Consider the following 25,444-nt stretch of genomic DNA (forward strand, 5'->3'; position numbering starts at 1 on the left):
CAGGTGTAGAAAAGCTAGAGCTGACGTATATGACTCACAGTTTCTTGGCAGTAGCGGCTGTTTTGAGAATGTTTTAATCTGCAAGGAAGGTAAAGGAAACTCAAGCTATGAAAAAACCAGAAACAAAAAGTAACCCACGAGGTGACCAGTGCTTCCGACCTCACGTCCGAAAGCAGGCAGCCGTGGTGGGTTTCTGTAGTGTAGTGGTTATCACGTTCGCCTAACACGCGAAAGGTCCCCGGTTCGAAACCGGGCAGAAACACAATGCACCTCGTTTGTGCTTTTAGCCACAGTCTACGCCGCTTTCCGCTGCTTTTTTCACCCATTGTACTTTAGCATAGACTTTCAGGTTGGAAGACACGAAAAAAATCCCAAGATTAGGTTTCTGTAGTGTAGTGGTTATCACGTTTGCCTTACACGCGAAAGGTCCCCGGTTCGAAACCGGGCAGAAACCCAATGCGCCTCGTTTGTGCTTTTAGCCACAGTCTACGCCGCTTTCCTCTGCTTTTTTCACCCATTGTACTTTAGCATAGACCTACAGCTTGGAAGACACAAAAACTAGCAAGATAGGGTTTCTGTAGTGTAGTGGTTATCACATTCGCCTCACACGCAAAAGGTCCCCGGTTCGAAACCGGGCAGAAACAATGCTTACCTTTAACTTTTTCCCGCATAGGTTGACTCAACACTTGTCCCACGCCTTTCCCGTGTAACAGCCGTACGTGAAATTTGCACATCTCCGTCAGAGTTTCCGTGCATTCCCCACAATGTCAGTTCTTCATCTCCTGGAGTGTGAGTTGACAAGGAGTACTTGAAAACCCTTGCTTGAAGCTTTTAGGTGAGCTGGTTATCTTGTCCCACACAGGGAAATTTTCACTGCAGACCCTATGTGAGTTGAGCAGCAAAACCTGCTGCCTATTGCTCTAAGTGTTTAGATATACTTACTTTCTGGACCCAAAGGCAATGGGAATGTGGACTTTGGCTCTCCTGCCTAGTCAGCTGACCTGGAAAACCTGAAGACCATTGGTGTATATCTTCAGCTGAGCTGTTGAGAAACAGGTGTAGAAAAGCTAGAGCTGACGTATATGACTCACAGTTTCTTGGCAGTAGCGGCTGTTTTGAGAATGTTTTAATCTGCAAGGAAGGTAAAGGAAACTCAAGCTATGAAAAAACCAGAAACAAAAAGTAACCCACGAGGTGACCAGTGCTTCCGACCTCACGTCCGAAAGCAGGCAGCCGTGGTGGGTTTCTGTAGTGTAGTGGTTATCACGTTCGCCTAACACGCGAAAGGTCCCCGGTTCGAAACCGGGCAGAAACACAATGCACCTCATTTGTGCTTTTAGCCACAGTCTACGCCGCTTTCCGCTGCTTTTTTCACCCATTGTACTTTAGCATAGACTTTCAGGTTGGAAGACACAAAAAATTCCCAAGATTAGGTTTCTGTAGTGTAGTGGTTATCACGTTCGCCTTACACGCGAAAGGTCCCCAGTTCGAAACCGGGCAGAAACACAATGCACCTCACTTGTGCTTTTAGCCACAGTCTACGCCGCTTTCCTCTGCTTTTTTCACCCATTGTACTTTAGCATAGACCTACAGCTTGGAAGACACAAAAACTAGCAAGAATGGGTTTCTGTAGTGTAGTGGTTATCACGTTCGCCTCACACGCGAAAGGTCCCCGGTTCGAAACCGGGCAGAAACAATGCTTACCTTTAACTTTTTCCCGCATAGGTTGACTCAACACTTGTCCCACGCCTTTCCCGTGTAACAGCCGTACGTGAAATTTGCACATCTCCGTCAGAGTTTCCGTGCATTCCCCACAATGTCAGTTCTTCATCTCCTGGAGTGTGAGTTGACAAGGAGTACTTGAAAACCCTTGCTTGAAGCTTTTAGGTGAGCTGGTTATCTTGTCCCACACAGGGAAATTTTCACTGCAGACCCTATGTGAGTTGAGCAGCAAAACCTGCTGCCTATTGCTCTAAGTGTTTAGATATACTTACTTTCTGGACCCAAAGGCAATGGGAATGTGGACTTTGGCTCTCCTGCCTAGTCAGCTGACCTGGAAAACCTGAAGACCATTGGTGTATATCTTCAGCTGAGCTGTTGAGAAACAGGTGTAGAAAAGCTAGAGCTGACGTATATGACTCACAGTTTCTTGGCAGTAGCGGCTGTTTTGAGAATGTTTTAATCTGCAAGGAAGGTAAAGGAAACTCAAGCTATGAAAAAAACAGAAACAAAAAGTAACCCACGAGGTGACCAGTGCTTCCGACCTCACGTCCGAAAGCAGGCAGCTGTGGAGGGTTTCTGTAGTGTAGTGGTTATCACGTTCGCCTAACACGCGAAAGGTCCCTGGTTCGAAACCGGGCAGAAACACAATGCACCTCGTTTGTGCTTTTAGCCACAGTCTACGCCGCTTTCCGCTGCTTTTTTCACCCATTGTACTTTAGCATAGACTTTCAGGTTGGAAGACACAAAAAAAATCCCAAGATTAGGTTTCTGTAGTGTAGTGGTTATCACGTTTGCCTTACACGCGAAAGGTCCCCGGTTCGAAACCGGGCAGAAACACAATGCACCTCATTTGTGCTTTTAGCCACAGTCTACGCCGCTTTCCTCTGCTTTTTTCACCCATTGTACTTTAGCATAGACCTACAGCTTGGAAGACACAAAAACTAGCAAGAATGGGTTTCTGTAGTGTAGTGGTTATCACGTTCGCCTCACACGCGAAAGGTCCCCGGTTCTAAACCGGGCAGAAACAATGCTTACCATTAACTTTTTCCCGCATAGGTTGACTCAACACTTGTCCCTCGCCTTTCCCGTGTAACAGCCGTACGTGAAATTTGAACATCTCCGTCAGAGTTTCCGTGCATTCCCCACAATGTCAGTTCTTCATCTCCTGGAGTGTGAGTTGACAAGGAGTACTTGAAAACCCTTGCTTGAAGCTTTTAGGTGAGCTGGTTATCTTGTCCCACACAGGGAAATTTTCACTGCAGACCCTATGTGAGTTGAGCAGCAAAACCTGCTGCCTATTGCTCTAAGTGTTTAGATATACTTACTTTCTGGACCCAAAGGCAATGGGAATGTGGACTTTGGCTCTCCTGCCTAGTCAGCTGACCTGGAAAACCTGAAGACCATTGGTGTATATCTTCAGCTGAGCTGTTGAGAAACAGGTGTAGAAAAGCTAGAGCTGACGTATATGACTCACAGTTTCTTGGCAGTAGCGGCTGTTTTGAGAATGTTTTAATCTGCAAGGAAGGTAAAGGAAACTCAAGCTATGAAAAAACCAGAAACAAAAAGTAACCCACGAGGTGACCAGTGCTTCCGACCTCACGTCCGAAAGCAGGCAGCCGTGGTGGGTTTCTGTAGTGTAGTGGTTATCACGTTCGCCTAACACGCGAAAGGTCCCCGGTTCGAAACCGGGCAGAAACACAATGCACCTCGTTTGTGCTTTTAGCCACAGTCTACGCCGCTTTCCGCTGCTTTTTTCACCCATTGTACTTTAGCATAGACTTTCAGGTTGGAAGACACAAAAAAAATCCCAAGATTAGGTTTCTGTAGTGTAGTGGTTATCACGTTCGCCTTACACGCGAAAGGTCTCCGGTTCGAAACCGGGCAGAAACACAATGCACCTCGTTTGTGCTTTTAGCCACAGTCTACGCCGCTTTCCTCTGCTTTTTTCACCCATTGTACTTTAGCATAGACCTACAGCTTGGAAGACACAAAAACTAGCAAGATAGGGTTTCTGTAGTGTAGTGGTTATCACGTTCGCCTCACACGCAAAAGGTCCCCGGTTCGAAACCGGGCAGAAACAATGCTTACCTTTAACTTTTTCCCGCATAGGTTGACTCAACACTTGTCCCACGCCTTTCCCGTGTAACAGCCGTACGTGAAATTTGCACATCTCCGTCAGAGTTTCCGTGCATTCCCCACAATGTCAGTTCTTCATCTCCTGGAGTGTGAGTTGACAAGGAGTACTTGAAAACCCTTGCTTGAAGCTTTTAGGTGAGCTGGTTATCTTGTCCCACACAGGGAAATTTTCACTGCAGACCCTATGTGAGTTGAGCAGCAAAACCTGCTGCCTATTGCTCTAAGTGTTTAGATATACTTACTTTCTGGACCCAAAGGCAATGGGAATGTGGACTTTGGCTCTCCTGCCTAGTCAGCTGACCTGGAAAACCTGAAGACCATTGGTGTATATCTTCAGCTGAGCTGTTGAGAAACAGGTGTAGAAAAGCTAGAGCTGACGTATATGACTCACAGTTTCTTGGCAGTAGCGGCTGTTTTGAGAATGTTTTAATCTGCAAGGAAGGTAAAGGAAACTCAAGCTATGAAAAAACCAGAAACAAAAAGTAACCCACGAGGTGACCAGTGCTTCCGACCTCACGTCCGAAAGCAGGCAGCCGTGGTGGGTTTCTGTAGTGTAGTGGTTATCACGTTCGCCTAACACGCGAAAGGTCCCCGGTTCGAAACCGGGCAGAAACACAATGCACCTCATTTGTGCTTTTAGCCACAGTCTACGCCGCTTTCCGCTGCTTTTTTCACCCATTGTACTTTAGCATAGACTTTCAGGTTGGAAGACACAAAAAAAATCCCAAGATTAGGTTTCTGTAGTGTAGTGGTTATCACGTTCGTCTTACATGCGAAAGGTCCCCGGTTCGAAACCGGGCAGAAACACAATGCACCTCATTTGTGCTTTTAGCCACAGTCTACGCCGCTTTCCTCTGCTTTTTTCACCCATTGTACTTTAGCATAGACCTACAGCTTGGAAGACACAAAAACTAGCAAGAATGGGTTTCTGTAGTGTAGTGGTTATCACGTTCGCCTCACACGCGAAAGGTCCCCGGTTCTAAACCGGGCAGAAACAATGCTTACCTTTAACTTTTTCCCGCATAGGTTGACTCAACACTTGTCCCACGCCTTTCCCGTGTAACAGCCGTACGTGAAATTTGCACATCTCCGTCAGAGTTTCCGTGCATTCCCCACAATGTCAGTTCTTCATCTCCTGGAGTGTGAGTTGACAAGGAGTACTTGAAAACCCTTGCTTGAAGCTTTTAGGTGAGCTGGTTATCTTGTCCCACACAGGGAAATTTTCACTGCAGACCCTATGTGAGTTGAGCAGCAAAACCTGCTGCCTATTGCTCTAAGTGTTTAGATATACTTACTTTCTGGACCCAAAGGCAATGGGAATGTGGACTTTGGCTCTCCTGCCTAGTCAGCTGACCTGGAAAACCTGAAGACAATTGGTGTATATCTTCAGCTGAGCTGTTGAGAAACAGGTGTAGAAAAGCTAGAGCTGACGTATATGACTCACAGTTTCTTGGCAGTAGCGGCTGTTTTGAGAATGTTTTAATCTGCAAGGAAGGTAAAGGAAACTCAAGCTATGAAAAAACCAGAAACAAAAAGTAACCCACGAGGTGACCAGTGCTTCCGACCTCACGTCCGAAAGCAGGCAGCCGTGGTGGGTTTCTGTAGTGTAGTGGTTATCACGTTCGCCTAACACGCGAAAGGTCCCCGGTTCGAAACCGGGCAGAAACACAATGCACCTCGTTTGTGCTTTTAGCCACAGTCTACGCCGCTTTCCGCTGCTTTTTTCACCCATTGTACTTTAGCATAGACTTTCAGGTTGGAAGACACGAAAAAAATCCCAAGATTAGGTTTCTGTAGTGTAGTGGTTATCACGTTTGCCTTACACGCGAAAGGTCCCCGGTTCGAAACCGGGCAGAAACCCAATGCGCCTCGTTTGTGCTTTTAGCCACAGTCTACGCCGCTTTCCTCTGCTTTTTTCACCCATTGTACTTTAGCATAGACCTACAGCTTGGAAGACACAAAAACTAGCAAGATAGGGTTTCTGTAGTGTAGTGGTTATCACATTCGCCTCACACGCAAAAGGTCCCCGGTTCGAAACCGGGCAGAAACAATGCTTACCTTTAACTTTTTCCCGCATAGGTTGACTCAACACTTGTCCCACGCCTTTCCCGTGTAACAGCCGTACGTGAAATTTGCACATCTCCGTCAGAGTTTCCGTGCATTCCCCACAATGTCAGTTCTTCATCTCCTGGAGTGTGAGTTGACAAGGAGTACTTGAAAACCCTTGCTTGAAGCTTTTAGGTGAGCTGGTTATCTTGTCCCACACAGGGAAATTTTCACTGCAGACCCTATGTGAGTTGAGCAGCAAAACCTGCTGCCTATTGCTCTAAGTGTTTAGATATACTTACTTTCTGGACCCAAAGGCAATGGGAATGTGGACTTTGGCTCTCCTGCCTAGTCAGCTGACCTGGAAAACCTGAAGACCATTGGTGTATATCTTCAGCTGAGCTGTTGAGAAACAGGTGTAGAAAAGCTAGAGCTGACGTATATGACTCACAGTTTCTTGGCAGTAGCGGCTGTTTTGAGAATGTTTTAATCTGCAAGGAAGGTAAAGGAAACTCAAGCTATGAAAAAACCAGAAACAAAAAGTAACCCACGAGGTGACCAGTGCTTCCGACCTCACGTCCGAAAGCAGGCAGCCGTGGTGGGTTTCTGTAGTGTAGTGGTTATCACGTTCGCCTAACACGCGAAAGGTCCCCGGTTCGAAACCGGGCAGAAACACAATGCACCTCATTTGTGCTTTTAGCCACAGTCTACGCCGCTTTCCGCTGCTTTTTTCACCCATTGTACTTTAGCATAGACTTTCAGGTTGGAAGACACAAAAAATTCCCAAGATTAGGTTTCTGTAGTGTAGTGGTTATCACGTTCGCCTTACACGCGAAAGGTCCCCAGTTCGAAACCGGGCAGAAACACAATGCACCTCAATTGTGCTTTTAGCCACAGTCTACGCCGCTTTCCTCTGCTTTTTTCACCCATTGTACTTTAGCATAGACCTACAGCTTGGAAGACACAAAAACTAGCAAGAATGGGTTTCTGTAGTGTAGTGGTTATCACGTTCGCCTCACACGCGAAAGGTCCCCGGTTCGAAACCGGGCAGAAACAATGCTTACCTTTAACTTTTTCCCGCATAGGTTGACTCAACACTTGTCCCACGCCTTTCCCGTGTAACAGCCGTACGTGAAATTTGCACATCTCCGTCAGAGTTTCCGTGCATTCCCCACAATGTCAGTTCTTCATCTCCTGGAGTGTGAGTTGACAAGGAGTACTTGAAAACCCTTGCTTGAAGCTTTTAGGTGAGCTGGTTATCTTGTCCCACACAGGGAAATTTTCACTGCAGACCCTATGTGAGTTGAGCAGCAAAACCTGCTGCCTATTGCTCTAAGTGTTTAGATATACTTACTTTCTGGACCCAAAGGCAATGGGAATGTGGACTTTGGCTCTCCTGCCTAGTCAGCTGACCTGGAAAACCTGAAGACCATTGGTGTATATCTTCAGCTGAGCTGTTGAGAAACAGGTGTAGAAAAGCTAGAGCTGACGTATATGACTCACAGTTTCTTGGCAGTAGCGGCTGTTTTGAGAATGTTTTAATCTGCAAGGAAGGTAAAGGAAACTCAAGCTATGAAAAAAACAGAAACAAAAAGTAACCCACGAGGTGACCAGTGCTTCCGACCTCACGTCCGAAAGCAGGCAGCTGTGGAGGGTTTCTGTAGTGTAGTGGTTATCACGTTCGCCTAACACGCGAAAGGTCCCTGGTTCGAAACCGGGCAGAAACACAATGCACCTCGTTTGTGCTTTTAGCCACAGTCTACGCCGCTTTCCGCTGCTTTTTTCACCCATTGTACTTTAGCATAGACTTTCAGGTTGGAAGACACAAAAAAAATCCCAAGATTAGGTTTCTGTAGTGTAGTGGTTATCACGTTTGCCTTACACGCGAAAGGTCCCCGGTTCGAAACCGGGCAGAAACACAATGCACCTCATTTGTGCTTTTAGCCACAGTCTACGCCGCTTTCCTCTGCTTTTTTCACCCATTGTACTTTAGCATAGACCTACAGCTTGGAAGACACAAAAACTAGCAAGAATGGGTTTCTGTAGTGTAGTGGTTATCACGTTCGCCTCACACGCGAAAGGTCCCCGGTTCGAAACCGGGCAGAAACAATGCTTACCTTTAACTTTTTCCCGCATAGGTTGACTCAACACTTGTCCCACGCCTTTCCCGTGTAACAGCCGTACGTGAAATTTGCACATCTCCGTCAGAGTTTCCGTGCATTCCCCACAATGTCAGTTCTTCATCTCCTGGAGTGTGAGTTGACAAGGAGTACTTGAAAACCCTTGCTTGAAGCTTTTAGGTGAGCTGGTTATCTTGTCCCACACAGGGAAATTTTCACTGCAGACCCTATGTGAGTTGAGCAGCAAAACCTGCTGCCTATTGCTCTAAGTGTTTAGATATACTTACTTTCTGGACCCAAAGGCAATGGGAATGTGGACTTTGGCTCTCCTGCCTAGTCAGCTGACCTGGAAAACCTGAAGACCATTGGTGTATATCTTCAGCTGAGCTGTTGAGAAACAGGTGTAGAAAAGCTAGAGCTGACGTATATGACTCACAGTTTCTTGGCAGTAGCGGCTGTTTTGAGAATGTTTTAATCTGCAAGGAAGGTAAAGGAAACTCAAGCTATGAAAAAAACAGAAACAAAAAGTAACCCACGAGGTGACCAGTGCTTCCGACCTCACGTCCGAAAGCAGGCAGCTGTGGAGGGTTTCTGTAGTGTAGTGGTTATCACGTTCGCCTAACACGCGAAAGGTCCCTGGTTCGAAACCGGGCAGAAACACAATGCACCTCGTTTGTGCTTTTAGCCACAGTCTACGCCGCTTTCCGCTGCTTTTTTCACCCATTGTACTTTAGCATAGACTTTCAGGTTGGAAGACACAAAAAAAATCCCAAGATTAGGTTTCTGTAGTGTAGTGGTTATCACGTTTGCCTTACACGCGAAAGGTCCCCGGTTCGAAACCGGGCAGAAACACAATGCACCTCATTTGTGCTTTTAGCCACAGTCTACGCCGCTTTCCTCTGCTTTTTTCACCCATTGTACTTTAGCATAGACCTACAGCTTGGAAGACACAAAAACTAGCAAGAATGGGTTTCTGTAGTGTAGTGGTTATCACGTTCGCCTCACACGCGAAAGGTCCCCGGTTCTAAACCGGGCAGAAACAATGCTTACCATTAACTTTTTCCCGCATAGGTTGACTCAACACTTGTCCCACGCCTTTCCCGTGTAACAGCCGTACGTGAAATTTGAACATCTCCGTCAGAGTTTCCGTGCATTCCCCACAATGTCAGTTCTTCATCTCCTGGAGTGTGAGTTGACAAGGAGTACTTGAAAACCCTTGCTTGAAGCTTTTAGGTGAGCTGGTTATCTTGTCCCACACAGGGAAATTTTCACTGCAGACCCTATGTGAGTTGAGCAGCAAAACCTGCTGCCTATTGCTCTAAGTGTTTAGATATACTTACTTTCTGGACCCAAAGGCAATGGGAATGTGGACTTTGGCTCTCCTGCCTAGTCAGCTGACCTGGAAAACCTGAAGACCATTGGTGTATATCTTCAGCTGAGCTGTTGAGAAACAGGTGTAGAAAAGCTAGAGCTGACGTATATGACTCACAGTTTCTTGGCAGTAGCGGCTGTTTTGAGAATGTTTTAATCTGCAAGGAAGGTAAAGGAAACTCAAGCTATGAAAAAACCAGAAACAAAAAGTAACCCACGAGGTGACCAGTGCTTCCGACCTCACGTCCGAAAGCAGGCAGCCGTGGTGGGTTTCTGTAGTGTAGTGGTTATCACGTTCGCCTAACACGCGAAAGGTCCCCGGTTCGAAACCGGGCAGAAACACAATGCACCTCGTTTGTGCTTTTAGCCACAGTCTACGCCGCTTTCCGCTGCTTTTTTCACCCATTGTACTTTAGCATAGACTTTCAGGTTGGAAGACACAAAAAAAATCCCAAGATTAGGTTTCTGTAGTGTAGTGGTTATCACGTTCGCCTTACACGCGAAAGGTCTCCGGTTCGAAACCGGGCAGAAACACAATGCACCTCGTTTGTGCTTTTAGCCACAGTCTACGCCGCTTTCCTCTGCTTTTTTCACCCATTGTACTTTAGCATAGACCTACAGCTTGGAAGACACAAAAACTAGCAAGAATGGGTTTCTGTAGTGTAGTGGTTATCACGTTCGCCTCACACGCAAAAGGTCCCCGGTTCGAAACCGGGCAGAAACAATGCTTACCTTTAACTTTTTCCCGCATAGGTTGACTCAACACTTGTCCCACGCCTTTCCCGTGTAACAGCCGTACGTGAAATTTGCACATCTCCGTCAGAGTTTCCGTGCATTCCCCACAATGTCAGTTCTTCATCTCCTGGAGTGTGAGTTGACAAGGAGTACTTGAAAACCCTTGCTTGAAGCTTTTAGGTGAGCTGGTTATCTTGTCCCACACAGGGAAATTTTCACTGCAGACCCTATGTGAGTTGAGCAGCAAAACCTGCTGCCTATTGCTCTAAGTGTTTAGATATACTTACTTTCTGGACCCAAAGGCAATGGGAATGTGGACTTTGGCTCTCCTGCCTAGTCAGCTGACCTGGAAAACCTGAAGACCATTGGTGTATATCTTCAGCTGAGCTGTTGAGAAACAGGTGTAGAAAAGCTAGAGCTGACGTATATGACTCACAGTTTCTTGGCAGTAGCGGCTGTTTTGAGAATGTTTTAATCTGCAAGGAAGGTAAAGGAAACTCAAGCTATGAAAAAACCAGAAACAAAAAGTAACCCACGAGGTGACCAGTGCTTCCGACCTCACGTCCGAAAGCAGGCAGCCGTGGTGGGTTTCTGTAGTGTAGTGGTTATCACGTTCGCCTAACACGCGAAAGGTCCCCGGTTCGAAACCGGGCAGAAACACAATGCACCTCATTTGTGCTTTTAGCCACAGTCTACGCCGCTTTCCGCTGCTTTTTTCACCCATTGTACTTTAGCATAGACTTTCAGGTTGGAAGACACAAAAAAAATCCCAAGATTAGGTTTCTGTAGTGTAGTGGTTATCACGTTCGTCTTACATGCGAAAGGTCCCCGGTTCGAAACCGGGCAGAAACACAATGCACCTCATTTGTGCTTTTAGCCACAGTCTACGCCGCTTTCCTCTGCTTTTTTCACCCATTGTACTTTAGCATAGACCTACAGCTTGGAAGACACAAAAACTAGCAAGAATGGGTTTCTGTAGTGTAGTGGTTATCACGTTCGCCTCACACGCGAAAGGTCCCCGGTTCTAAACCGGGCAGAAACAATGCTTACCTTTAACTTTTTCCCGCATAGGTTGACTCAACACTTGTCCCACGCCTTTCCCGTGTAACAGCCGTACGTGAAATTTGCACATCTCCGTCAGAGTTTCCGTGCATTCCCCACAATGTCAGTTCTTCATCTCCTGGAGTGTGAGTTGACAAGGAGTACTTGAAAACCCTTGCTTGAAGCTTTTAGGTGAGCTGGTTATCTTGTCCCACACAGGGAAATTTTCACTGCAGACCCTATGTGAGTTGAGCAGCAAAACCTGCTGCCTATTGCTCTAAGTGTTTAGATATACTTACTTTCTGGACCCAAAGGCAATGGGAATGTGGACTTTGGCTCTCCTGCCTAGTCAGCTGACCTGGAAAACCTGAAGACAATTGGTGTATATCTTCAGCTGAGCTGTTGAGAAACAGGTGTAGAAAAGCTAGAGCTGACGTATATGACTCACAGTTTCTTGGCAGTAGCGGCTGTTTTGAGAATGTTTTAATCTGCAAGGAAGGTAAAGGAAACTCAAGCTATGAAAAAACCAGAAACAAAAAGTAACCCACGAGGTGACCAGTGCTTCCGACCTCACGTCCGAAAGCAGGCAGCCGTGGTGGGTTTCTGTAGTGTAGTGGTTATCACGTTCGCCTAACACGCGAAAGGTCCCCGGTTCGAAACCGGGCAGAAACACAATGCACCTCGTTTGTGCTTTTAGCCACAGTCTACGCCGCTTTCCGCTGCTTTTTTCACCCATTGTACTTTAGCATAGACTTTCAGGTTGGAAGACACGAAAAAAATCCCAAGATTAGGTTTCTGTAGTGTAGTGGTTATCACGTTTGCCTTACACGCGAAAGGTCCCCGGTTCGAAACCGGGCAGAAACCCAATGCGCCTCGTTTGTGCTTTTAGCCACAGTCTACGCCGCTTTCCTCTGCTTTTTTCACCCATTGTACTTTAGCATAGACCTACAGCTTGGAAGACACAAAAACTAGCAAGATAGGGTTTCTGTAGTGTAGTGGTTATCACATTCGCCTCACACGCAAAAGGTCCCCGGTTCGAAACCGGGCAGAAACAATGCTTACCTTTAACTTTTTCCCGCATAGGTTGACTCAACACTTGTCCCACGCCTTTCCCGTGTAACAGCCGTACGTGAAATTTGCACATCTCCGTCAGAGTTTCCGTGCATTCCCCACAATGTCAGTTCTTCATCTCCTGGAGTGTGAGTTGACAAGGAGTACTTGAAAACCCTTGCTTGAAGCTTTTAGGTGAGCTGGTTATCTTGTCCCACACAGGGAAATTTTCACTGCAGACCCTATGTGAGTTGAGCAGCAAAACCTGCTGCCTATTGCTCTAAGTGTTTAGATATACTTACTTTCTGGACCCAAAGGCAATGGGAATGTGGACTTTGGCTCTCCTGCCTAGTCAGCTGACCTGGAAAACCTGAAGACCATTGGTGTATATCTTCAGCTGAGCTGTTGAGAAACAGGTGTAGAAAAGCTAGAGCTGACGTATATGACTCACAGTTTCTTGGCAGTAGCGGCTGTTTTGAGAATGTTTTAATCTGCAAGGAAGGTAAAGGAAACTCAAGCTATGAAAAAACCAGAAACAAAAAGTAACCCACGAGGTGACCAGTGCTTCCGACCTCACGTCCGAAAGCAGGCAGCCGTGGTGGGTTTCTGTAGTGTAGTGGTTATCACGTTCGCCTAACACGCGAAAGGTCCCCGGTTCGAAACCGGGCAGAAACACAATGCACCTCATTTGTGCTTTTAGCCACAGTCTACGCCGCTTTCCGCTGCTTTTTTCACCCATTGTACTTTAGCATAGACTTTCAGGTTGGAAGACACAAAAAATTCCCAAGATTAGGTTTCTGTAGTGTAGTGGTTATCACGTTCGCCTTACACGCGAAAGGTCCCCAGTTCGAAACCGGGCAGAAACACAATGCACCTCAATTGTGCTTTTAGCCACAGTCTACGCCGCTTTCCTCTGCTTTTTTCACCCATTGTACTTTAGCATAGACCTACAGCTTGGAAGACACAAAAACTAGCAAGAATGGGTTTCTGTAGTGTAGTGGTTATCACGTTCGCCTCACACGCGAAAGGTCCCCGGTTCGAAACCGGGCAGAAACAATGCTTACCTTTAACTTTTTCCCGCATAGGTTGACTCAACACTTGTCCCACGCCTTTCCCGTGTAACAGCCGTACGTGAAATTTGCACATCTCCGTCAGAGTTTCCGTGCATTCCCCACAATGTCAGTTCTTCATCTCCTGGAGTGTGAGTTGACAAGGAGTACTTGAAAACCCTTGCTTGAAGCTTTTAGGTGAGCTGGTTATCTTGTCCCACACAGGGAAATTTTCACTGCAGACCCTATGTGAGTTGAGCAGCAAAACCTGCTGCCTATTGCTCTAAGTGTTTAGATATACTTACTTTCTGGACCCAAAGGCAATGGGAATGTGGACTTTGGCTCTCCTGCCTAGTCAGCTGACCTGGAAAACCTGAAGACCATTGGTGTATATCTTCAGCTGAGCTGTTGAGAAACAGGTGTAGAAAAGCTAGAGCTGACGTATATGACTCACAGTTTCTTGGCAGTAGCGGCTGTTTTGAGAATGTTTTAATCTGCAAGGAAGGTAAAGGAAACTCAAGCTATGAAAAAAACAGAAACAAAAAGTAACCCACGAGGTGACCAGTGCTTCCGACCTCACGTCCGAAAGCAGGCAGCTGTGGAGGGTTTCTGTAGTGTAGTGGTTATCACGTTCGCCTAACACGCGAAAGGTCCCTGGTTCGAAACCGGGCAGAAACACAATGCACCTCGTTTGTGCTTTTAGCCACAGTCTACGCCGCTTTCCGCTGCTTTTTTCACCCATTGTACTTTAGCATAGACTTTCAGGTTGGAAGACACAAAAAAAATCCCAAGATTAGGTTTCTGTAGTGTAGTGGTTATCACGTTTGCCTTACACGCGAAAGGTCCCCGGTTCGAAACCGGGCAGAAACACAATGCACCTCATTTGTGCTTTTAGCCACAGTCTACGCCGCTTTCCTCTGCTTTTTTCACCCATTGTACTTTAGCATAGACCTACAGCTTGGAAGACACAAAAACTAGCAAGAATGGGTTTCTGTAGTGTAGTGGTTATCACGTTCGCCTCACACGCGAAAGGTCCCCGGTTCTAAACCGGGCAGAAACAATGCTTACCATTAACTTTTTCCCGCATAGGTTGACTCAACACTTGTCCCACGCCTTTCCCGTGTAACAGCCGTACGTGAAATTTGAACATCTCCGTCAGAGTTTCCGTGCATTCCCCACAATGTCAGTTCTTCATCTCCTGGAGTGTGAGTTGACAAGGAGTACTTGAAAACCCTTGCTTGAAGCTTTTAGGTGAGCTGGTTATCTTGTCCCACACAGGGAAATTTTCACTGCAGACCCTATGTGAGTTGAGCAGCAAAACCTGCTGCCTATTGCTCTAAGTGTTTAGATATACTTACTTTCTGGACCCAAAGGCAATGGGAATGTGGACTTTGGCTCTCCTGCCTAGTCAGCTGACCTGGAAAACCTGAAGACCATTGGTGTATATCTTCAGCTGAGCTGTTGAGAAACAGGTGTAGAAAAGCTAGAGCTGACGTATATGACTCACAGTTTCTTGGCAGTAGCGGCTGTTTTGAGAATGTTTTAATCTGCAAGGAAGGTAAAGGAAACTCAAGCTATGAAAAAACCAGAAACAAAAAGTAACCCACGAGGTGACCAGTGCTTCCGACCTCACGTCCGAAAGCAGGCAGCCGTGGTGGGTTTCTGTAGTGTAGTGGTTATCACGTTCGCCTAACACGCGAAAGGTCCCCGGTTCGAAACCGGGCAGAAACACAATGCACCTCGTTTGTGCTTTCAGCCACAGTCTACGCCGCTTTCCGCTGCTTTTTTCACCCATTGTACTTTAGCATAGACTTTCAGGTTGGAAGACACAAAAAAAATCCCAAGATTAGGTTTCTGTAGTGTAGTGGTTATCACGTTCGCCTTACACGCGAAAGGTCTCCGGTTCGAAACCGGGCAGAAACACAATGCACCTCGTTTGTGCTTTTAGCCACAGTCTACGCCGCTTTCCTCTGCTTTTTTCACCCATTGTACTTTAGCATAGACCTACAGCTTGGAAGACACAAAAACTAGCAAGATAGGGTTTCTGTAGTGTAGTGGTTATCACATTCGCCTCACACGCGAAAGGTCCCCGGTTCGAAACCGGGCAGAAACAATGCTTACCTTTAACTTTTTCCCGCATAGGTTGACTCAACACTTGTCCCACGCCTTTCCCGTGTAACAGCCGTACGTGAAATTTGTACATCTCCGTCAGAGTTTCCGTGCATTCCCCACAATGTCAGTTCTTCATCTCCTGGAGTGTGAGTTGACAAGGAGTACTTGAAAACCCTTGCTTGAAGCTTTTAGGTGAGCTGGTTATCTTGTCCCACACAGGGAAATTTTCACTGCAGACCCTATGTGAGTTGAGCAGCAAAACCTGCTGCCTATTGCTCTAAGTGTTTAGATATACTTACTTTCTGGACCCAAAGGCAATGGGAATGTGGACTTTGGCTCTCCTGCCTAGTCAGCTGACCTGGAAAACCTGAAGACCATTGGTGTATATCTTCAGCTGAGCTGTTGAGAAACAGGTGTAGAAAAGCTAGAGCTGACGTATATGACTCACAGTTTCTTGGCAGTAGCGGCTGTTTTGAGAATGTTTTAATCTGCAAGGAAGGTAAAGGAAACTCAAGCTATGAAAAAACCAGAAACAAAAAGTAACCCACGAGGTGACCAGTGCTTCCGACCTCACGTCCGAGAGCAGGCAGCCGTGGTGGGTTTCTGTAGTGTAGTGGTTATCACGTTCGCCTAACACGCGAAAGGTCCCCGGTTCGAAACCGGGCAGAAACACAATGCACCTCGTTTGTGCTTTTAGCCACAGTCTACGCCGCTTTCCGCTACTTTTTTCACCCATTGTACTTTAGCATAGACTTTCAGGTTGGAAGACACAAAAAATTCCCAAGATTAGGTTTCTGTAGTGTAGTGGTTATCACATTCGCCTTACACGCGAAAGGTCCCCAGTTCGAAACCGGGCAGAAACACAATGCACCTCAATTGTGCTTTTAGCCACAGTCTACGCCGCTTTCCTCTGCTTTTTTCACCCATTGTACTTTAGCATAGACCTACAGCTTGGAAGACACAAAAACTAGCAAGAATGGGTTTCTGTAGTGTAGTGGTTATCACGTTCGCCTCACACGCAAAAGGTCCCCGGTTCGAAACCGGGCAGAAACAATGCTTACCTTTAACTTTTTCCCGCATAGGTTGACTCAACACTTGTCCCACGCCTTTCCCGTGTAACAGCCGTACGTGAAATTTGCACATCTCCGTCAGAGTTTCCGTGCATTCCCCACAATGTCAGTTCTTCATCTCCTGGAGTGTGAGTTGACAAGGAGTACTTGAAAACCCTTGCTTGAAGCTTTTAGGTGAGCTGGTTATCTTGTCCCACACAGGGAAATTTTCACTGCAGACCCTATGTGAGTTGAGCAGCAAAACCTGCTGCCTATTGCTCTAAGTGTTTAGATATACTTACTTTCTGGACCCAAAGGCAATGGGAATGTGGACTTTGGCTCTCCTGCCTAGTCAGCTGACCTGGAAAACCTGAAGACCATTGGTGTATATCTTCAGCTGAGCTGTTGAGAAACAGGTGTAGAAAAGCTAGAGCTGACGTATATGACTCACAGTTTCTTGGCAGTAGCGGCTGTTTTGAGAATGTTTTAATCTGCAAGGAAGGTAAAGGAAACTCAAGCTATGAAAAAACCAGAAACAAAAAGTAACCCACGAGGTGACCAGTGCTTCCAACCTCACGTCCGAAAGCAGGCAGCCGTGGTGGGTTTCTGTAGTGTAGTGGTTATCACGTTCGCCTAACACGCGAAAGGTCCCCGGTTCGAAACCGGGCAGAAACACAATGCACCTCATTTGTGCTTTTAGCCACAGTCTACGCCGCTTTCCGCTGCTTTTTTCACCCATTGTACTTTAGCATAGACTTTCAGGTTGGAAGACACAAAAAATTCCCAAGATTAGGTTTCTGTAGTGTAGTGGTTATCACGTTCGCCTTACACGCGAAAGGTCCCCAGTTCGAAACCGGGCAGAAACACAATGCACCTCATTTGTGCTTTTAGCCCCAGTCTACGCCGCTTTCCTCTGCTTTTTTCACCCATTGTACTTTAGCATAGACCTACAGCTTGGAAGACACAAAAACTAGCAAGAATGGGTTTCTGTAGTGTAGTGGTTATCACGTTCGCCTCACACGCGAAAGGTCCCCGGTTCGAAACCGGGCAGAAACAATGCTTATCTTTAACTTTTTCCCGCATAGGTTGACTCAACACTTGTCCCACGCCTTTCCCGTGTAACAGCCGTACGTGAAATTTGCACATCTCCGTCAGAGTTTCCGTGCATTCCCCACAATGTCAGTTCTTCATCTCCTGGAGTGTGAGTTGACAAGGAGTACTTGAAAACCCTTGCTTGAAGCTTTTAGGTGAGCTGGTTATCTTGTCCCACACAGGGAAATTTTCACTGCAGACCCTATGTGAGTTGAGCAGCAAAACCTGCTGCCTATTGCTCTAAGTGTTTAGATATACTTACTTTCTGGACCCAAAGGCAATGGGAATGTGGACTTTGGCTCTCCTGCCTAGTCAGCTGACCTGGAAAACCTGAAGACCATTGGTGTATATCTTCAGCTGAGCTGTTGAGAAACAGGTGTAGAAAAGCTAGAGCTGACGTATATGACTCACAGTTTCTTGGCAGTAGCGGCTGTTTTGAGAATGTTTTAATCTGCAAGGAAGGTAAAGGAAACTCAAGCTATGAAAAAACCAGAAACAAAAAGTAACCCACGAGGTGACCAGTGCTTCCGACCTCACGTCCGAAAGCAGGCAGCCGTGGTGGGTTTCTGTAGTGTAGTGGTTATCACGTTCGCCTAACACGCGAAAGGTCCCCGGTTCGAAACCGGGCAGAAACACCATGCACCTCGTTTGTGCTTTTAGCCACAGTCTACGCCGCTTTCCGCTACTTTTTTCACCCATTGTACTTTAGCATAGACTTTCAGGTTGGAAGACACGAAAAAAATCCCAAGATTAGGTGTCTGTAGTGTAGTGGTTATCACGTTCGCCTAACACGCGAAAGGTCCCCGGTTCGAAACCGGGCAGAAACACAATGCACCTCGTTTGTGCTTTTAGCCACAGTCTACGCCGCTTTCCTCTGCTTTTTTCACCCATTGTACTTTAGCATAGACCTACAGCTTGGAAGACACAAAAACTAGCAAGAAAGGGTTTCTGTAGTGTAGTGGTTATTACGTTCGCCTCACACGCGAAAGGTCCCCGGTTCGAAACCGGGCAGAAACAATGCTTACCTTTAACTTTTTCCCGCATAGGTTGACTCAACACTTGTCCCACGCCTTTCCCGTGTAACAGCCGTACGTGAAATTTGCACATCTCCGTCAGAGTTTCCGTGCATTCCCCACAATGTCAGTTCTTCATCTCCTGGAGTGTGAGTTGACAAGGAGTACTTGAAAACCCTTGCTTGAAGCTTTTAGGTGAGCTGGTTATCTTGTCCCACACAGGGAAATTTTCACTGCAGACCCTATGTGAGTTGAGCAGCAAAACCTGCTGCCTATTGCTCTAAGTGTTTAGATATACTTACTTTCTGGACCCAAAGGCAATGGGAATGTGGACTTTGGCTCTCCTGCCTAGTCAGCTGACCTGGAAAACCTGAAGACCATTGGTGTATATCTTCAGCTGAGCTGTTGAGAAACAGGTGTAGAAAAGCTAGAGCTGACGTATATGACTCACAGTTTCTTGGCAGTAGCGGCTGTTTTGAGAATGTTTTAATCTGCAAGGAAGGTAAAGGAAACTCAAGCTATGAAAAAACCAGAAACAAAAAGTAACCCACGAGGTGACCAGTGCTTCCGACCTCACGTCCGAAAGCAGGCAGCCGTGGTGGGTTTCTGTAGTGTAGTGGTTATCACGTTCGCCTAACACGCGAAAGGTCCCCGGTTCGAAACCGGGCAGAAACACCATGCACCTCGTTTGTGCTTTTAGCCACAGTCTACGCCGCTTTCCGCTACTTTTTTCACCCATTGTACTTTAGCATAGACTTTCAGGTTGGAAGACACGAAAAAAATCCCAAGATTAGGTGTCTGTAGTGTAGTGGTTATCACGTTCGCCTAACACGCGAAAGGTCCCCGGTTCGAAACCGGGCAGAAACACAATGCACCTCGTTTGTGCTTTTAGCCACAGTCTACGCCGCTTTCTTCTGCTTTTTTCACCCATTGTACTTTAGCATAGACCTACAGCTTGGAAGACACAAAAACTAGCAAGAAAGGGTTTCTGTAGTGTAGTGGTTATCACGTTCGCCTCACACGCGAAAGGTCCCCGGTTCGAAACCGGGCAGAAACAATGCTTACCTTTAACTTTTTCCCGCATAGGTTGACTCAACACTTGTCCCACGCCTTTCCCGTGTAACAGCCGTACGTGAAATTTGCACATCTCCGTCAGAGTTTCCGTGCATTCCCCACAATGTCAGTTCTTCATCTCCTGGAGTGTGAGTTGACAAGGAGTACTTGAAAACCCTTGCTTGAAGCTTTTAGGTGAGCTGGTTATCTTGTCCCACACAGGGAAATTTTCACTGCAGACCCTATGTGAGTTGAGCAGCAAAACCTGCTGCCTATTGCTCTAAGTGTTTAGATATACTTACTTTCTGGACCCAAAGGCAATGGGAATGTGGACTTTGGCTCTCCTGCCTAGTCAGCTGACCTGGAAAACCTGAAGACCATTGGTGTATATCTTCAGCTGAGCTGTTGAGAAACAGGTGTAGAAAAGCTAGAGCTGACGTATATGACTCACAGTTTCTTGGCAGTAGCGGCTGTTTTGAGAATGTTTTAATCTGCAAGGAAGGTAAAGGAAACTCAAGCTATGAAAAAACCAGAAACAAAAAGTAACCCACGAGGTGACCAGTGCTTCCGACCTCACGTCCGAAAGCAGGCAGCCGTGGTGGGTTTCTGTAGTGTAGTGGTTATCACGTTCGCCTAACACGCGAAAGGTCCCCGGTTCGAAACCGGGCAGAAACACAATGCACCTCATTTGTGCTTTTAGCCACAGTCTACGCCGCTTTCCGCTGCTTTTTTCACCCATTGTACTTTAGCATAGACTTTCAGGTTGGAAGACACAAAAATTTCCCAAGATTAGGTTTCTGTAGTGTAGTGGTTATCACGTTCGCCTAACACGCGAAAGGTCCCCGGTTCGAAACCGGGCAGAAACACAATGCACCTCATTTGTGCTTTTAGCCACAGTCTACGCCGCTTTCCGCTGCTTTTTTCACCCATTGTACTTTAGCATAGACTTTCAGGTTGGAAGACACAAAAATTTCCCAAGATTAGGTTTCTGTAGTGTAGTGGTTATCACGTTCGCCTTACACGCGAAAGGTCCCCAGTTCGAAACCGGGCAGAAACACAACGCACCTCATTTGTGCTTTTAGCCACAGTCTACGCCGCTTTCCTCTGCTTTTTTCACCCATTGTACTTTAGCATAGACCTACAGCTTGGAAGACACAAAAACTAGCAAGAATGGGTTTCTGTAGTGTAGTGGTTATCACGTTCGCCTCACACGCGAAAGGTCCCCGGTTCGAAACCGGGCAGAAACAATGTTTACCTTTAACTTTTTCCCGCATAGGTTGACTCAACACTTGTCCCACGCCTTTCCCGTGTAACAGCCGTACGTGAAATTTGCACATCTCCGTCAGAGTTTCCGTGCATTCCCCACAATGTCAGTTCTTCATCTCCTGGAGTGTGAGTTGACAAGGAGTACTTGAAAACCCTTGCTTGAAGCTTTTAGGTGAGCTGGTTATCTTGTCCCACACAGGGAAATTTTCACTGCAGACCCTATGTGAGTTGAGCAGCAAAACCTGCTGCCTATTGCTCTAAGTGTTTAGATATACTTACTTTCTGGACCCAAAGGCAATGGGAATGTGGACTTTGGCTCTCCTGCCTAGTCAGCTGACCTGGAAAACCTGAAGACCATTGGTGTATATCTTCAGCTGAGCTGTTGAGAAACAGGTGTAGAAAAGCTAGAGCTGACGTATATGACTCACAGTTTCTTGGCAGTAGCGGCTGTTTTGAGAATGTTTTAATCTGCAAGGAAGGTAAAGGAAACTCAAGCTATGAAAAAACCAGAAACAAAAAGTAACCCACGAGGTGACCAGTGCTTCCGACCTCACGTCCGAAAGCAGGCAGCCGTGGTGGGTTTCTGTAGTGTAGTGGTTATCACGTTCGCCTAACACGCGAAAGGTCCCCGGTTCGAAACCGGGCAGAAACACAATGCACCTCATTTGTGCTTTTAGCCACAGTCTACGCCGCTTTCCGCTACTTTTTTCACCCATTGTACTTTAGCATAGACTTTCAGGTTGGAAGACACAAAAAAAATCCCAAGATTAGGTTTCTGTAGTGTAGTGGTTATCACGTTCGCCTTACACGCGAAAGGTCCCCAGTTCGAAACCGGGCAGAAACACAATGCACCTCATTTGTGCTTTTAGCCACAGTCTACGCCGCTTTCCTCTGCTTTTTTCACCCATTGTACTTTAGCATAGACCTACAGCTTGGAAGACACAAAAACCAGCAAGAATGGGTTTCTGTAGTGTAGTGGTTATCACGTTCGCCTCACACGCGAAAGGTCCCCGGTTCGAAACCAGGCAGAAATAATGCTTACCTTTAACTTTTTCCCGCATAGGTTGACTCAACACTTGTCCCACGCCTTTCCCGTGTAACAGCCGTACGTGAAATTTGCACATCTCCGTCAGAGTTTCCGTGCATTCCCCACAATGTCAGTTCTTCATCTCCTGGAGTGTGAGTTGACAAGGAGTACTTGAAAACCCTTGCTTGAAGCTTTTAGGTGAGCTGGTTATCTTGTCCCACACAGGGAAATTTTCACTGCAGACCCTATGTGAGTTGAGCAGCAAAACCTGCTGCCTATTGCTCTAAGTGTTTAGATATACTTACTTTCTGGACCCAAAGGCAATGGGAATGTGGACTTTGGCTCTCCTGCCTAGTCAGCTGACCTGGAAAACCTGAAGACCATTGGTGTATATCTTCAGCTGAGCTGTTGAGAAACAGGTGTAGAAAAGCTAGAGCTGACGTATATGACTCACAGTTTCTTGGCAGTAGCGGCTGTTTTGAGAATGTTTTAATCTGCAAGGAAGGTAAAGGAAACTCAAGCTATGAAAAAACCAGAAACAAAAAGTAACCCACGAGGTGACCAGTGCTTCCGACCTCACGTCCGAAAGCAGGCAGCCGTGGTGGGTTTCTGTAGTGTAGTGGTTATCATGTTCGCCTAACACGCGAAAGGTCCCCGGTTCGAAACCGGGCAGAAACACAATGCACCTCTTTTGTGCTTTTAGCCACAGTCTACGCCGCTTTCCGCTGCTTTTTTCACCCATTGTACTTTAGCATAGACTTTCAGGTTGGAAGACACGAAAAAAATCCCAAGATTAGGTTTCTGTAGTGTAGTGGTTATCACGTTCGCCTTACACGCGAAAGGTCCCCGGTTCGAAACCGGGCAGAAACACAATGCACCTCGTTTGTGCTTTTAGCCACAGTCTACGCCGCTTTCCTCTGCTTTTTTCACCCATTGTACTTTAGCATAGACCTACAGCTTGGAAGACACAAAAACTAGCAAGAATGGGTTTCTGTAGTGTAGTGGTTATCACGTTCGCCTCACACGCGAAAGGTCCCCGGTTCGAAACCGGGCAGAAACAATGCTTACCTTTAACTTTTTCCCGCATAGGTTGACTCAACACTTGTCCCACGCCTTTCCCGTGTAACAGCCGTACGTGAAATTTGCACATCTCCGTCAGAGTTTCCGTGCATTCCCCACAATGTCAGTTCTTCATCTCCTGGAGTGTGAGTTGACAAGGAGTACTTGAAAACCCTTGCTTGAAGCTTTTAGGTGAGCTGGTTATCTTGTCCCACACAGGGAAATTTTCACTGCAGACCCTATGTGAGTTGAGCAGCAAAACCTGCTGCCTATTGCTCTAAGTGTTTAGATATACTTACTTTCTGGACCCAAAGGCAATGGGAATGTGGACTTTGGCTCTCCTGCCTAGTCAGCTGACCTGGAAAACCTGAAGACCATTGGTGTATATCTTCAGCTGAGCTGTTGAGAAACAGGTGTAGAAAAGCTAGAGCTGACGTATATGACTCACAGTTTCTTGGCAGTAGCGGCTGTTTTGAGAATGTTTTAATCTGCAAGGAAGGTAAAAGAAACTCAAGCTATGAAAAAACCAGAAACAAAAAGTAACCCACGAGGTGACCAGTGCTTCCGACCTCACGTCCGAAAGCAGGCAGCCGTGGTGGGTTTCTGTAGTGTAGTGGTTATCACGTTCGCCTAACACGTGAAAGGTCCCCGGTTCGAAACCGGGCAGAAACACAATGCACCTCGTTTGTGCTTTTAGCCACAGTCTACGCCGCTTTCCTCTGCTTTTTTCACCCATTGTACTTTAGCATAGACTTTCAGGTTGGAAGACACAAAAAAAATCCCAAGATTAGGTTTCTGTAGTGTAGTGGTTATCACGTTCGCCTTACACGCGAAAGGTCCCCAGTTCGAAACCGGGCAGAAACACAATGCACCTCATTTGTGCTTTTAGCCACAGGCTACGCCGCTTTCCTCTGCTTTTTTCACCCATTGTACTTTAGCATAGACCTACAGCTTGGAAGACACAAAAACTAGCAAGAAAGGGTTTCTGTAGTGTAGTGGTTATCACGTTCGCCTCACACGCGAAAGCTCCCCGGTTCGAAACCGGGCAGAAACAATGCTTACCTTTAACTTTTTCCCGCATAGGTTGACTCAACACTTGTCCCACGCCTTTCCCGTGTAACAGCCGTACGTGAAATTTGCACATCTCCGTCAGAGTTTCCGTGCATTCCCCACAATGTCAGTTCTTCATCTCCTGGAGTGTGAGTTGACAAGGAGTACTTGAAAACCCTTGCTTGAAGCTTTTAGGTGAGCTGGTTATCTTGTCCCACACAGGGAAATTTTCACTGCAGACCCTATGTGAGTTGAGCAGCAAAACCTGCTGCCTATTGCTCTAAGTGTTTAGATATACTTACTTTCTGGACCCAAAGGCAATGGGAATGTGGACTTTGGCTCTCCTGCCTAGTCAGCTGACCTGGAAAACCTGAAGACCATTGGTGTATATCTTCAGCTGAGCTGTTGAGAAACAGGTGTAGAAAAGCTAGAGCTGACGTATATGACTCACAGTTTCTTGGCATCAGCGGCTGTTTTGAGAATGTTTTAATCTGCAAGGAAGGTAAAGGAAACTCAAGCTATGAAAAAACCAGAAACAAAAAGTAACCCACGAGGTGACCAGTGCTTCCGACCTCAAAAAATCCCAAGATTAGGTTTCTGTAGTGTAGTGGTTATCACGTTCGCCTTACACGCGAAAGGTCCCCGGTTCGAAACCGGGCAGAAACACAATGCACCTCGTTTGTGCTTTTAGCCACAGTCTACGCCGCTTTCCTCTGCTTTTTTCACCCATTGTACTTTAGCATAGACCTACAGCTTGGAAGACACAAAAACTAGCAAGAATGGGTTTCTGTAGTGTAGTGGTTATCACGTTCGCCTCACACGCGAAAGGTCCCCGGTTCGAAACCGGGCAGAAACAATGCTTACCTTTAACTTTTTCCCGCATAGGTTGACTCAACACTTGTCCCACGCCTTTCCCGTGTAACAGCCGTACGTGAAATTTGCACATCTCCGTCAGAGTTTCCGTGCATTCCCCACAATGTCAGTTCTTCATCTCCTGGAGTGTGAGTTGACAAGGAGTACTTGAAAACCCTTGCTTGAAGCTTTTAGGTGAGCTGGTTATCTTGTCCCACACAGGGAAATTTTCACTGCAGACCCTATGTGAGTTGAGCAGCAAAACCTGCTGCCTATTGCTCTAAGTGTTTAGATATACTTACTTTCTGGACCCAAAGGCAATGGGAATGTGGACTTTGGCTCTCCTGCCTAGTCAGCTGACCTGGAAAACCTGAAGACCATTGGTGTATATCTTCAGCTGAGCTGTTGAGAAACAGGTGTAGAAAAGCTAGAGCTGACGTATATGACTCACAGTTTCTTGGCAGTAGCGGCTGTTTTGAGAATGTTTTAATCTGCAAGGAAGGTAAAGGAAACTCAAGCTATGAAAAAACCAGAAACAAAAAGTAACCCACGAGGTGACCAGTGCTTCCGACCTCACGTCCGAAAGCAGGCAGCCGTGGTG

The 25,444-nt window shown here is 46.6% G+C and overlaps 72 non-coding genes across 72 annotated transcripts; all 72 read left to right on the forward strand.

Annotated features, from left to right (window-relative positions):
• The first annotated feature begins 189 nt into the window (after nt 1–189).
• On the forward strand, nt 190–262 carry TRNAV-AAC (transfer RNA valine (anticodon AAC)). Its single transcript has one exon. It is a non-coding gene; the product is annotated as a tRNA-Val (tRNA).
• A 119-nt stretch (nt 263–381) lies between these two features.
• TRNAV-UAC (transfer RNA valine (anticodon UAC)) lies at nt 382–454 on the forward strand. The gene has a single exon. It is a non-coding gene; the product is annotated as a tRNA-Val (tRNA).
• Nucleotides 455–571: 117 nt separating this feature from the next.
• TRNAV-CAC (transfer RNA valine (anticodon CAC)) lies at nt 572–644 on the forward strand. The gene has a single exon. It is a non-coding gene; the product is annotated as a tRNA-Val (tRNA).
• Nucleotides 645–1,242: 598 nt separating this feature from the next.
• On the forward strand, nt 1,243–1,315 carry TRNAV-AAC (transfer RNA valine (anticodon AAC)). The gene has a single exon. It is a non-coding gene; the product is annotated as a tRNA-Val (tRNA).
• Nucleotides 1,316–1,433: 118 nt separating this feature from the next.
• On the forward strand, nt 1,434–1,506 carry TRNAV-UAC (transfer RNA valine (anticodon UAC)). Its single transcript has one exon. It is a non-coding gene; the product is annotated as a tRNA-Val (tRNA).
• Nucleotides 1,507–1,623: 117 nt separating this feature from the next.
• On the forward strand, nt 1,624–1,696 carry TRNAV-CAC (transfer RNA valine (anticodon CAC)). Its single transcript has one exon. It is a non-coding gene; the product is annotated as a tRNA-Val (tRNA).
• Nucleotides 1,697–2,294: 598 nt separating this feature from the next.
• TRNAV-AAC (transfer RNA valine (anticodon AAC)) lies at nt 2,295–2,367 on the forward strand. Its single transcript has one exon. It is a non-coding gene; the product is annotated as a tRNA-Val (tRNA).
• A 119-nt stretch (nt 2,368–2,486) lies between these two features.
• TRNAV-UAC (transfer RNA valine (anticodon UAC)) lies at nt 2,487–2,559 on the forward strand. Its single transcript has one exon. It is a non-coding gene; the product is annotated as a tRNA-Val (tRNA).
• A 117-nt stretch (nt 2,560–2,676) lies between these two features.
• Nucleotides 2,677–2,749, forward strand: TRNAV-CAC (transfer RNA valine (anticodon CAC)). Its single transcript has one exon. It is a non-coding gene; the product is annotated as a tRNA-Val (tRNA).
• Nucleotides 2,750–3,347: 598 nt separating this feature from the next.
• TRNAV-AAC (transfer RNA valine (anticodon AAC)) lies at nt 3,348–3,420 on the forward strand. Its single transcript has one exon. It is a non-coding gene; the product is annotated as a tRNA-Val (tRNA).
• A 119-nt stretch (nt 3,421–3,539) lies between these two features.
• On the forward strand, nt 3,540–3,612 carry TRNAV-UAC (transfer RNA valine (anticodon UAC)). The gene has a single exon. It is a non-coding gene; the product is annotated as a tRNA-Val (tRNA).
• A 117-nt stretch (nt 3,613–3,729) lies between these two features.
• On the forward strand, nt 3,730–3,802 carry TRNAV-CAC (transfer RNA valine (anticodon CAC)). The gene has a single exon. It is a non-coding gene; the product is annotated as a tRNA-Val (tRNA).
• Nucleotides 3,803–4,400: 598 nt separating this feature from the next.
• On the forward strand, nt 4,401–4,473 carry TRNAV-AAC (transfer RNA valine (anticodon AAC)). The gene has a single exon. It is a non-coding gene; the product is annotated as a tRNA-Val (tRNA).
• A 119-nt stretch (nt 4,474–4,592) lies between these two features.
• TRNAV-UAC (transfer RNA valine (anticodon UAC)) lies at nt 4,593–4,665 on the forward strand. Its single transcript has one exon. It is a non-coding gene; the product is annotated as a tRNA-Val (tRNA).
• A 117-nt stretch (nt 4,666–4,782) lies between these two features.
• On the forward strand, nt 4,783–4,855 carry TRNAV-CAC (transfer RNA valine (anticodon CAC)). Its single transcript has one exon. It is a non-coding gene; the product is annotated as a tRNA-Val (tRNA).
• Nucleotides 4,856–5,453: 598 nt separating this feature from the next.
• On the forward strand, nt 5,454–5,526 carry TRNAV-AAC (transfer RNA valine (anticodon AAC)). Its single transcript has one exon. It is a non-coding gene; the product is annotated as a tRNA-Val (tRNA).
• Nucleotides 5,527–5,645: 119 nt separating this feature from the next.
• On the forward strand, nt 5,646–5,718 carry TRNAV-UAC (transfer RNA valine (anticodon UAC)). Its single transcript has one exon. It is a non-coding gene; the product is annotated as a tRNA-Val (tRNA).
• A 117-nt stretch (nt 5,719–5,835) lies between these two features.
• Nucleotides 5,836–5,908, forward strand: TRNAV-CAC (transfer RNA valine (anticodon CAC)). The gene has a single exon. It is a non-coding gene; the product is annotated as a tRNA-Val (tRNA).
• Nucleotides 5,909–6,506: 598 nt separating this feature from the next.
• Nucleotides 6,507–6,579, forward strand: TRNAV-AAC (transfer RNA valine (anticodon AAC)). The gene has a single exon. It is a non-coding gene; the product is annotated as a tRNA-Val (tRNA).
• A 118-nt stretch (nt 6,580–6,697) lies between these two features.
• TRNAV-UAC (transfer RNA valine (anticodon UAC)) lies at nt 6,698–6,770 on the forward strand. The gene has a single exon. It is a non-coding gene; the product is annotated as a tRNA-Val (tRNA).
• Nucleotides 6,771–6,887: 117 nt separating this feature from the next.
• On the forward strand, nt 6,888–6,960 carry TRNAV-CAC (transfer RNA valine (anticodon CAC)). The gene has a single exon. It is a non-coding gene; the product is annotated as a tRNA-Val (tRNA).
• A 598-nt stretch (nt 6,961–7,558) lies between these two features.
• TRNAV-AAC (transfer RNA valine (anticodon AAC)) lies at nt 7,559–7,631 on the forward strand. The gene has a single exon. It is a non-coding gene; the product is annotated as a tRNA-Val (tRNA).
• Nucleotides 7,632–7,750: 119 nt separating this feature from the next.
• TRNAV-UAC (transfer RNA valine (anticodon UAC)) lies at nt 7,751–7,823 on the forward strand. Its single transcript has one exon. It is a non-coding gene; the product is annotated as a tRNA-Val (tRNA).
• A 117-nt stretch (nt 7,824–7,940) lies between these two features.
• TRNAV-CAC (transfer RNA valine (anticodon CAC)) lies at nt 7,941–8,013 on the forward strand. Its single transcript has one exon. It is a non-coding gene; the product is annotated as a tRNA-Val (tRNA).
• Nucleotides 8,014–8,611: 598 nt separating this feature from the next.
• TRNAV-AAC (transfer RNA valine (anticodon AAC)) lies at nt 8,612–8,684 on the forward strand. The gene has a single exon. It is a non-coding gene; the product is annotated as a tRNA-Val (tRNA).
• A 119-nt stretch (nt 8,685–8,803) lies between these two features.
• TRNAV-UAC (transfer RNA valine (anticodon UAC)) lies at nt 8,804–8,876 on the forward strand. Its single transcript has one exon. It is a non-coding gene; the product is annotated as a tRNA-Val (tRNA).
• A 117-nt stretch (nt 8,877–8,993) lies between these two features.
• Nucleotides 8,994–9,066, forward strand: TRNAV-CAC (transfer RNA valine (anticodon CAC)). Its single transcript has one exon. It is a non-coding gene; the product is annotated as a tRNA-Val (tRNA).
• A 598-nt stretch (nt 9,067–9,664) lies between these two features.
• On the forward strand, nt 9,665–9,737 carry TRNAV-AAC (transfer RNA valine (anticodon AAC)). Its single transcript has one exon. It is a non-coding gene; the product is annotated as a tRNA-Val (tRNA).
• Nucleotides 9,738–9,856: 119 nt separating this feature from the next.
• Nucleotides 9,857–9,929, forward strand: TRNAV-UAC (transfer RNA valine (anticodon UAC)). Its single transcript has one exon. It is a non-coding gene; the product is annotated as a tRNA-Val (tRNA).
• A 117-nt stretch (nt 9,930–10,046) lies between these two features.
• Nucleotides 10,047–10,119, forward strand: TRNAV-CAC (transfer RNA valine (anticodon CAC)). The gene has a single exon. It is a non-coding gene; the product is annotated as a tRNA-Val (tRNA).
• A 598-nt stretch (nt 10,120–10,717) lies between these two features.
• TRNAV-AAC (transfer RNA valine (anticodon AAC)) lies at nt 10,718–10,790 on the forward strand. The gene has a single exon. It is a non-coding gene; the product is annotated as a tRNA-Val (tRNA).
• Nucleotides 10,791–10,909: 119 nt separating this feature from the next.
• TRNAV-UAC (transfer RNA valine (anticodon UAC)) lies at nt 10,910–10,982 on the forward strand. Its single transcript has one exon. It is a non-coding gene; the product is annotated as a tRNA-Val (tRNA).
• Nucleotides 10,983–11,099: 117 nt separating this feature from the next.
• Nucleotides 11,100–11,172, forward strand: TRNAV-CAC (transfer RNA valine (anticodon CAC)). The gene has a single exon. It is a non-coding gene; the product is annotated as a tRNA-Val (tRNA).
• A 598-nt stretch (nt 11,173–11,770) lies between these two features.
• Nucleotides 11,771–11,843, forward strand: TRNAV-AAC (transfer RNA valine (anticodon AAC)). The gene has a single exon. It is a non-coding gene; the product is annotated as a tRNA-Val (tRNA).
• Nucleotides 11,844–11,962: 119 nt separating this feature from the next.
• On the forward strand, nt 11,963–12,035 carry TRNAV-UAC (transfer RNA valine (anticodon UAC)). The gene has a single exon. It is a non-coding gene; the product is annotated as a tRNA-Val (tRNA).
• A 117-nt stretch (nt 12,036–12,152) lies between these two features.
• Nucleotides 12,153–12,225, forward strand: TRNAV-CAC (transfer RNA valine (anticodon CAC)). Its single transcript has one exon. It is a non-coding gene; the product is annotated as a tRNA-Val (tRNA).
• Nucleotides 12,226–12,823: 598 nt separating this feature from the next.
• On the forward strand, nt 12,824–12,896 carry TRNAV-AAC (transfer RNA valine (anticodon AAC)). Its single transcript has one exon. It is a non-coding gene; the product is annotated as a tRNA-Val (tRNA).
• A 118-nt stretch (nt 12,897–13,014) lies between these two features.
• On the forward strand, nt 13,015–13,087 carry TRNAV-UAC (transfer RNA valine (anticodon UAC)). Its single transcript has one exon. It is a non-coding gene; the product is annotated as a tRNA-Val (tRNA).
• A 117-nt stretch (nt 13,088–13,204) lies between these two features.
• TRNAV-CAC (transfer RNA valine (anticodon CAC)) lies at nt 13,205–13,277 on the forward strand. Its single transcript has one exon. It is a non-coding gene; the product is annotated as a tRNA-Val (tRNA).
• A 598-nt stretch (nt 13,278–13,875) lies between these two features.
• TRNAV-AAC (transfer RNA valine (anticodon AAC)) lies at nt 13,876–13,948 on the forward strand. Its single transcript has one exon. It is a non-coding gene; the product is annotated as a tRNA-Val (tRNA).
• A 119-nt stretch (nt 13,949–14,067) lies between these two features.
• Nucleotides 14,068–14,140, forward strand: TRNAV-UAC (transfer RNA valine (anticodon UAC)). Its single transcript has one exon. It is a non-coding gene; the product is annotated as a tRNA-Val (tRNA).
• Nucleotides 14,141–14,257: 117 nt separating this feature from the next.
• Nucleotides 14,258–14,330, forward strand: TRNAV-CAC (transfer RNA valine (anticodon CAC)). Its single transcript has one exon. It is a non-coding gene; the product is annotated as a tRNA-Val (tRNA).
• A 598-nt stretch (nt 14,331–14,928) lies between these two features.
• On the forward strand, nt 14,929–15,001 carry TRNAV-AAC (transfer RNA valine (anticodon AAC)). The gene has a single exon. It is a non-coding gene; the product is annotated as a tRNA-Val (tRNA).
• A 119-nt stretch (nt 15,002–15,120) lies between these two features.
• Nucleotides 15,121–15,193, forward strand: TRNAV-UAC (transfer RNA valine (anticodon UAC)). The gene has a single exon. It is a non-coding gene; the product is annotated as a tRNA-Val (tRNA).
• A 117-nt stretch (nt 15,194–15,310) lies between these two features.
• TRNAV-CAC (transfer RNA valine (anticodon CAC)) lies at nt 15,311–15,383 on the forward strand. The gene has a single exon. It is a non-coding gene; the product is annotated as a tRNA-Val (tRNA).
• A 598-nt stretch (nt 15,384–15,981) lies between these two features.
• On the forward strand, nt 15,982–16,054 carry TRNAV-AAC (transfer RNA valine (anticodon AAC)). The gene has a single exon. It is a non-coding gene; the product is annotated as a tRNA-Val (tRNA).
• Nucleotides 16,055–16,172: 118 nt separating this feature from the next.
• On the forward strand, nt 16,173–16,245 carry TRNAV-UAC (transfer RNA valine (anticodon UAC)). Its single transcript has one exon. It is a non-coding gene; the product is annotated as a tRNA-Val (tRNA).
• A 117-nt stretch (nt 16,246–16,362) lies between these two features.
• TRNAV-CAC (transfer RNA valine (anticodon CAC)) lies at nt 16,363–16,435 on the forward strand. Its single transcript has one exon. It is a non-coding gene; the product is annotated as a tRNA-Val (tRNA).
• Nucleotides 16,436–17,033: 598 nt separating this feature from the next.
• Nucleotides 17,034–17,106, forward strand: TRNAV-AAC (transfer RNA valine (anticodon AAC)). Its single transcript has one exon. It is a non-coding gene; the product is annotated as a tRNA-Val (tRNA).
• A 118-nt stretch (nt 17,107–17,224) lies between these two features.
• TRNAV-UAC (transfer RNA valine (anticodon UAC)) lies at nt 17,225–17,297 on the forward strand. Its single transcript has one exon. It is a non-coding gene; the product is annotated as a tRNA-Val (tRNA).
• A 117-nt stretch (nt 17,298–17,414) lies between these two features.
• TRNAV-CAC (transfer RNA valine (anticodon CAC)) lies at nt 17,415–17,487 on the forward strand. The gene has a single exon. It is a non-coding gene; the product is annotated as a tRNA-Val (tRNA).
• A 598-nt stretch (nt 17,488–18,085) lies between these two features.
• TRNAV-AAC (transfer RNA valine (anticodon AAC)) lies at nt 18,086–18,158 on the forward strand. The gene has a single exon. It is a non-coding gene; the product is annotated as a tRNA-Val (tRNA).
• A 119-nt stretch (nt 18,159–18,277) lies between these two features.
• TRNAV-AAC (transfer RNA valine (anticodon AAC)) lies at nt 18,278–18,350 on the forward strand. Its single transcript has one exon. It is a non-coding gene; the product is annotated as a tRNA-Val (tRNA).
• Nucleotides 18,351–18,467: 117 nt separating this feature from the next.
• Nucleotides 18,468–18,540, forward strand: TRNAV-CAC (transfer RNA valine (anticodon CAC)). The gene has a single exon. It is a non-coding gene; the product is annotated as a tRNA-Val (tRNA).
• A 598-nt stretch (nt 18,541–19,138) lies between these two features.
• TRNAV-AAC (transfer RNA valine (anticodon AAC)) lies at nt 19,139–19,211 on the forward strand. The gene has a single exon. It is a non-coding gene; the product is annotated as a tRNA-Val (tRNA).
• Nucleotides 19,212–19,330: 119 nt separating this feature from the next.
• TRNAV-AAC (transfer RNA valine (anticodon AAC)) lies at nt 19,331–19,403 on the forward strand. The gene has a single exon. It is a non-coding gene; the product is annotated as a tRNA-Val (tRNA).
• A 117-nt stretch (nt 19,404–19,520) lies between these two features.
• Nucleotides 19,521–19,593, forward strand: TRNAV-CAC (transfer RNA valine (anticodon CAC)). The gene has a single exon. It is a non-coding gene; the product is annotated as a tRNA-Val (tRNA).
• Nucleotides 19,594–20,191: 598 nt separating this feature from the next.
• Nucleotides 20,192–20,264, forward strand: TRNAV-AAC (transfer RNA valine (anticodon AAC)). The gene has a single exon. It is a non-coding gene; the product is annotated as a tRNA-Val (tRNA).
• A 118-nt stretch (nt 20,265–20,382) lies between these two features.
• TRNAV-AAC (transfer RNA valine (anticodon AAC)) lies at nt 20,383–20,455 on the forward strand. The gene has a single exon. It is a non-coding gene; the product is annotated as a tRNA-Val (tRNA).
• A 118-nt stretch (nt 20,456–20,573) lies between these two features.
• Nucleotides 20,574–20,646, forward strand: TRNAV-UAC (transfer RNA valine (anticodon UAC)). The gene has a single exon. It is a non-coding gene; the product is annotated as a tRNA-Val (tRNA).
• A 117-nt stretch (nt 20,647–20,763) lies between these two features.
• On the forward strand, nt 20,764–20,836 carry TRNAV-CAC (transfer RNA valine (anticodon CAC)). Its single transcript has one exon. It is a non-coding gene; the product is annotated as a tRNA-Val (tRNA).
• Nucleotides 20,837–21,434: 598 nt separating this feature from the next.
• TRNAV-AAC (transfer RNA valine (anticodon AAC)) lies at nt 21,435–21,507 on the forward strand. Its single transcript has one exon. It is a non-coding gene; the product is annotated as a tRNA-Val (tRNA).
• A 119-nt stretch (nt 21,508–21,626) lies between these two features.
• TRNAV-UAC (transfer RNA valine (anticodon UAC)) lies at nt 21,627–21,699 on the forward strand. Its single transcript has one exon. It is a non-coding gene; the product is annotated as a tRNA-Val (tRNA).
• A 117-nt stretch (nt 21,700–21,816) lies between these two features.
• On the forward strand, nt 21,817–21,889 carry TRNAV-CAC (transfer RNA valine (anticodon CAC)). Its single transcript has one exon. It is a non-coding gene; the product is annotated as a tRNA-Val (tRNA).
• Nucleotides 21,890–22,487: 598 nt separating this feature from the next.
• TRNAV-AAC (transfer RNA valine (anticodon AAC)) lies at nt 22,488–22,560 on the forward strand. The gene has a single exon. It is a non-coding gene; the product is annotated as a tRNA-Val (tRNA).
• Nucleotides 22,561–22,679: 119 nt separating this feature from the next.
• TRNAV-UAC (transfer RNA valine (anticodon UAC)) lies at nt 22,680–22,752 on the forward strand. The gene has a single exon. It is a non-coding gene; the product is annotated as a tRNA-Val (tRNA).
• A 117-nt stretch (nt 22,753–22,869) lies between these two features.
• On the forward strand, nt 22,870–22,942 carry TRNAV-CAC (transfer RNA valine (anticodon CAC)). Its single transcript has one exon. It is a non-coding gene; the product is annotated as a tRNA-Val (tRNA).
• Nucleotides 22,943–23,540: 598 nt separating this feature from the next.
• On the forward strand, nt 23,541–23,613 carry TRNAV-AAC (transfer RNA valine (anticodon AAC)). The gene has a single exon. It is a non-coding gene; the product is annotated as a tRNA-Val (tRNA).
• A 119-nt stretch (nt 23,614–23,732) lies between these two features.
• On the forward strand, nt 23,733–23,805 carry TRNAV-UAC (transfer RNA valine (anticodon UAC)). Its single transcript has one exon. It is a non-coding gene; the product is annotated as a tRNA-Val (tRNA).
• A 117-nt stretch (nt 23,806–23,922) lies between these two features.
• TRNAV-CAC (transfer RNA valine (anticodon CAC)) lies at nt 23,923–23,995 on the forward strand. The gene has a single exon. It is a non-coding gene; the product is annotated as a tRNA-Val (tRNA).
• A 589-nt stretch (nt 23,996–24,584) lies between these two features.
• On the forward strand, nt 24,585–24,657 carry TRNAV-UAC (transfer RNA valine (anticodon UAC)). The gene has a single exon. It is a non-coding gene; the product is annotated as a tRNA-Val (tRNA).
• Nucleotides 24,658–24,774: 117 nt separating this feature from the next.
• On the forward strand, nt 24,775–24,847 carry TRNAV-CAC (transfer RNA valine (anticodon CAC)). The gene has a single exon. It is a non-coding gene; the product is annotated as a tRNA-Val (tRNA).
• The last annotated feature ends 597 nt before the right edge of the window (nt 24,848–25,444 follow it).

This window comes from Staurois parvus, unplaced genomic scaffold (assembly GCF_062004578.1).
Source record: "Staurois parvus isolate SC_StPar_1 unplaced genomic scaffold, SC_StPar_1.0 ptg000025l, whole genome shotgun sequence".
NCBI classification, from domain to species: domain Eukaryota; kingdom Metazoa; phylum Chordata; class Amphibia; order Anura; family Ranidae; genus Staurois; species Staurois parvus.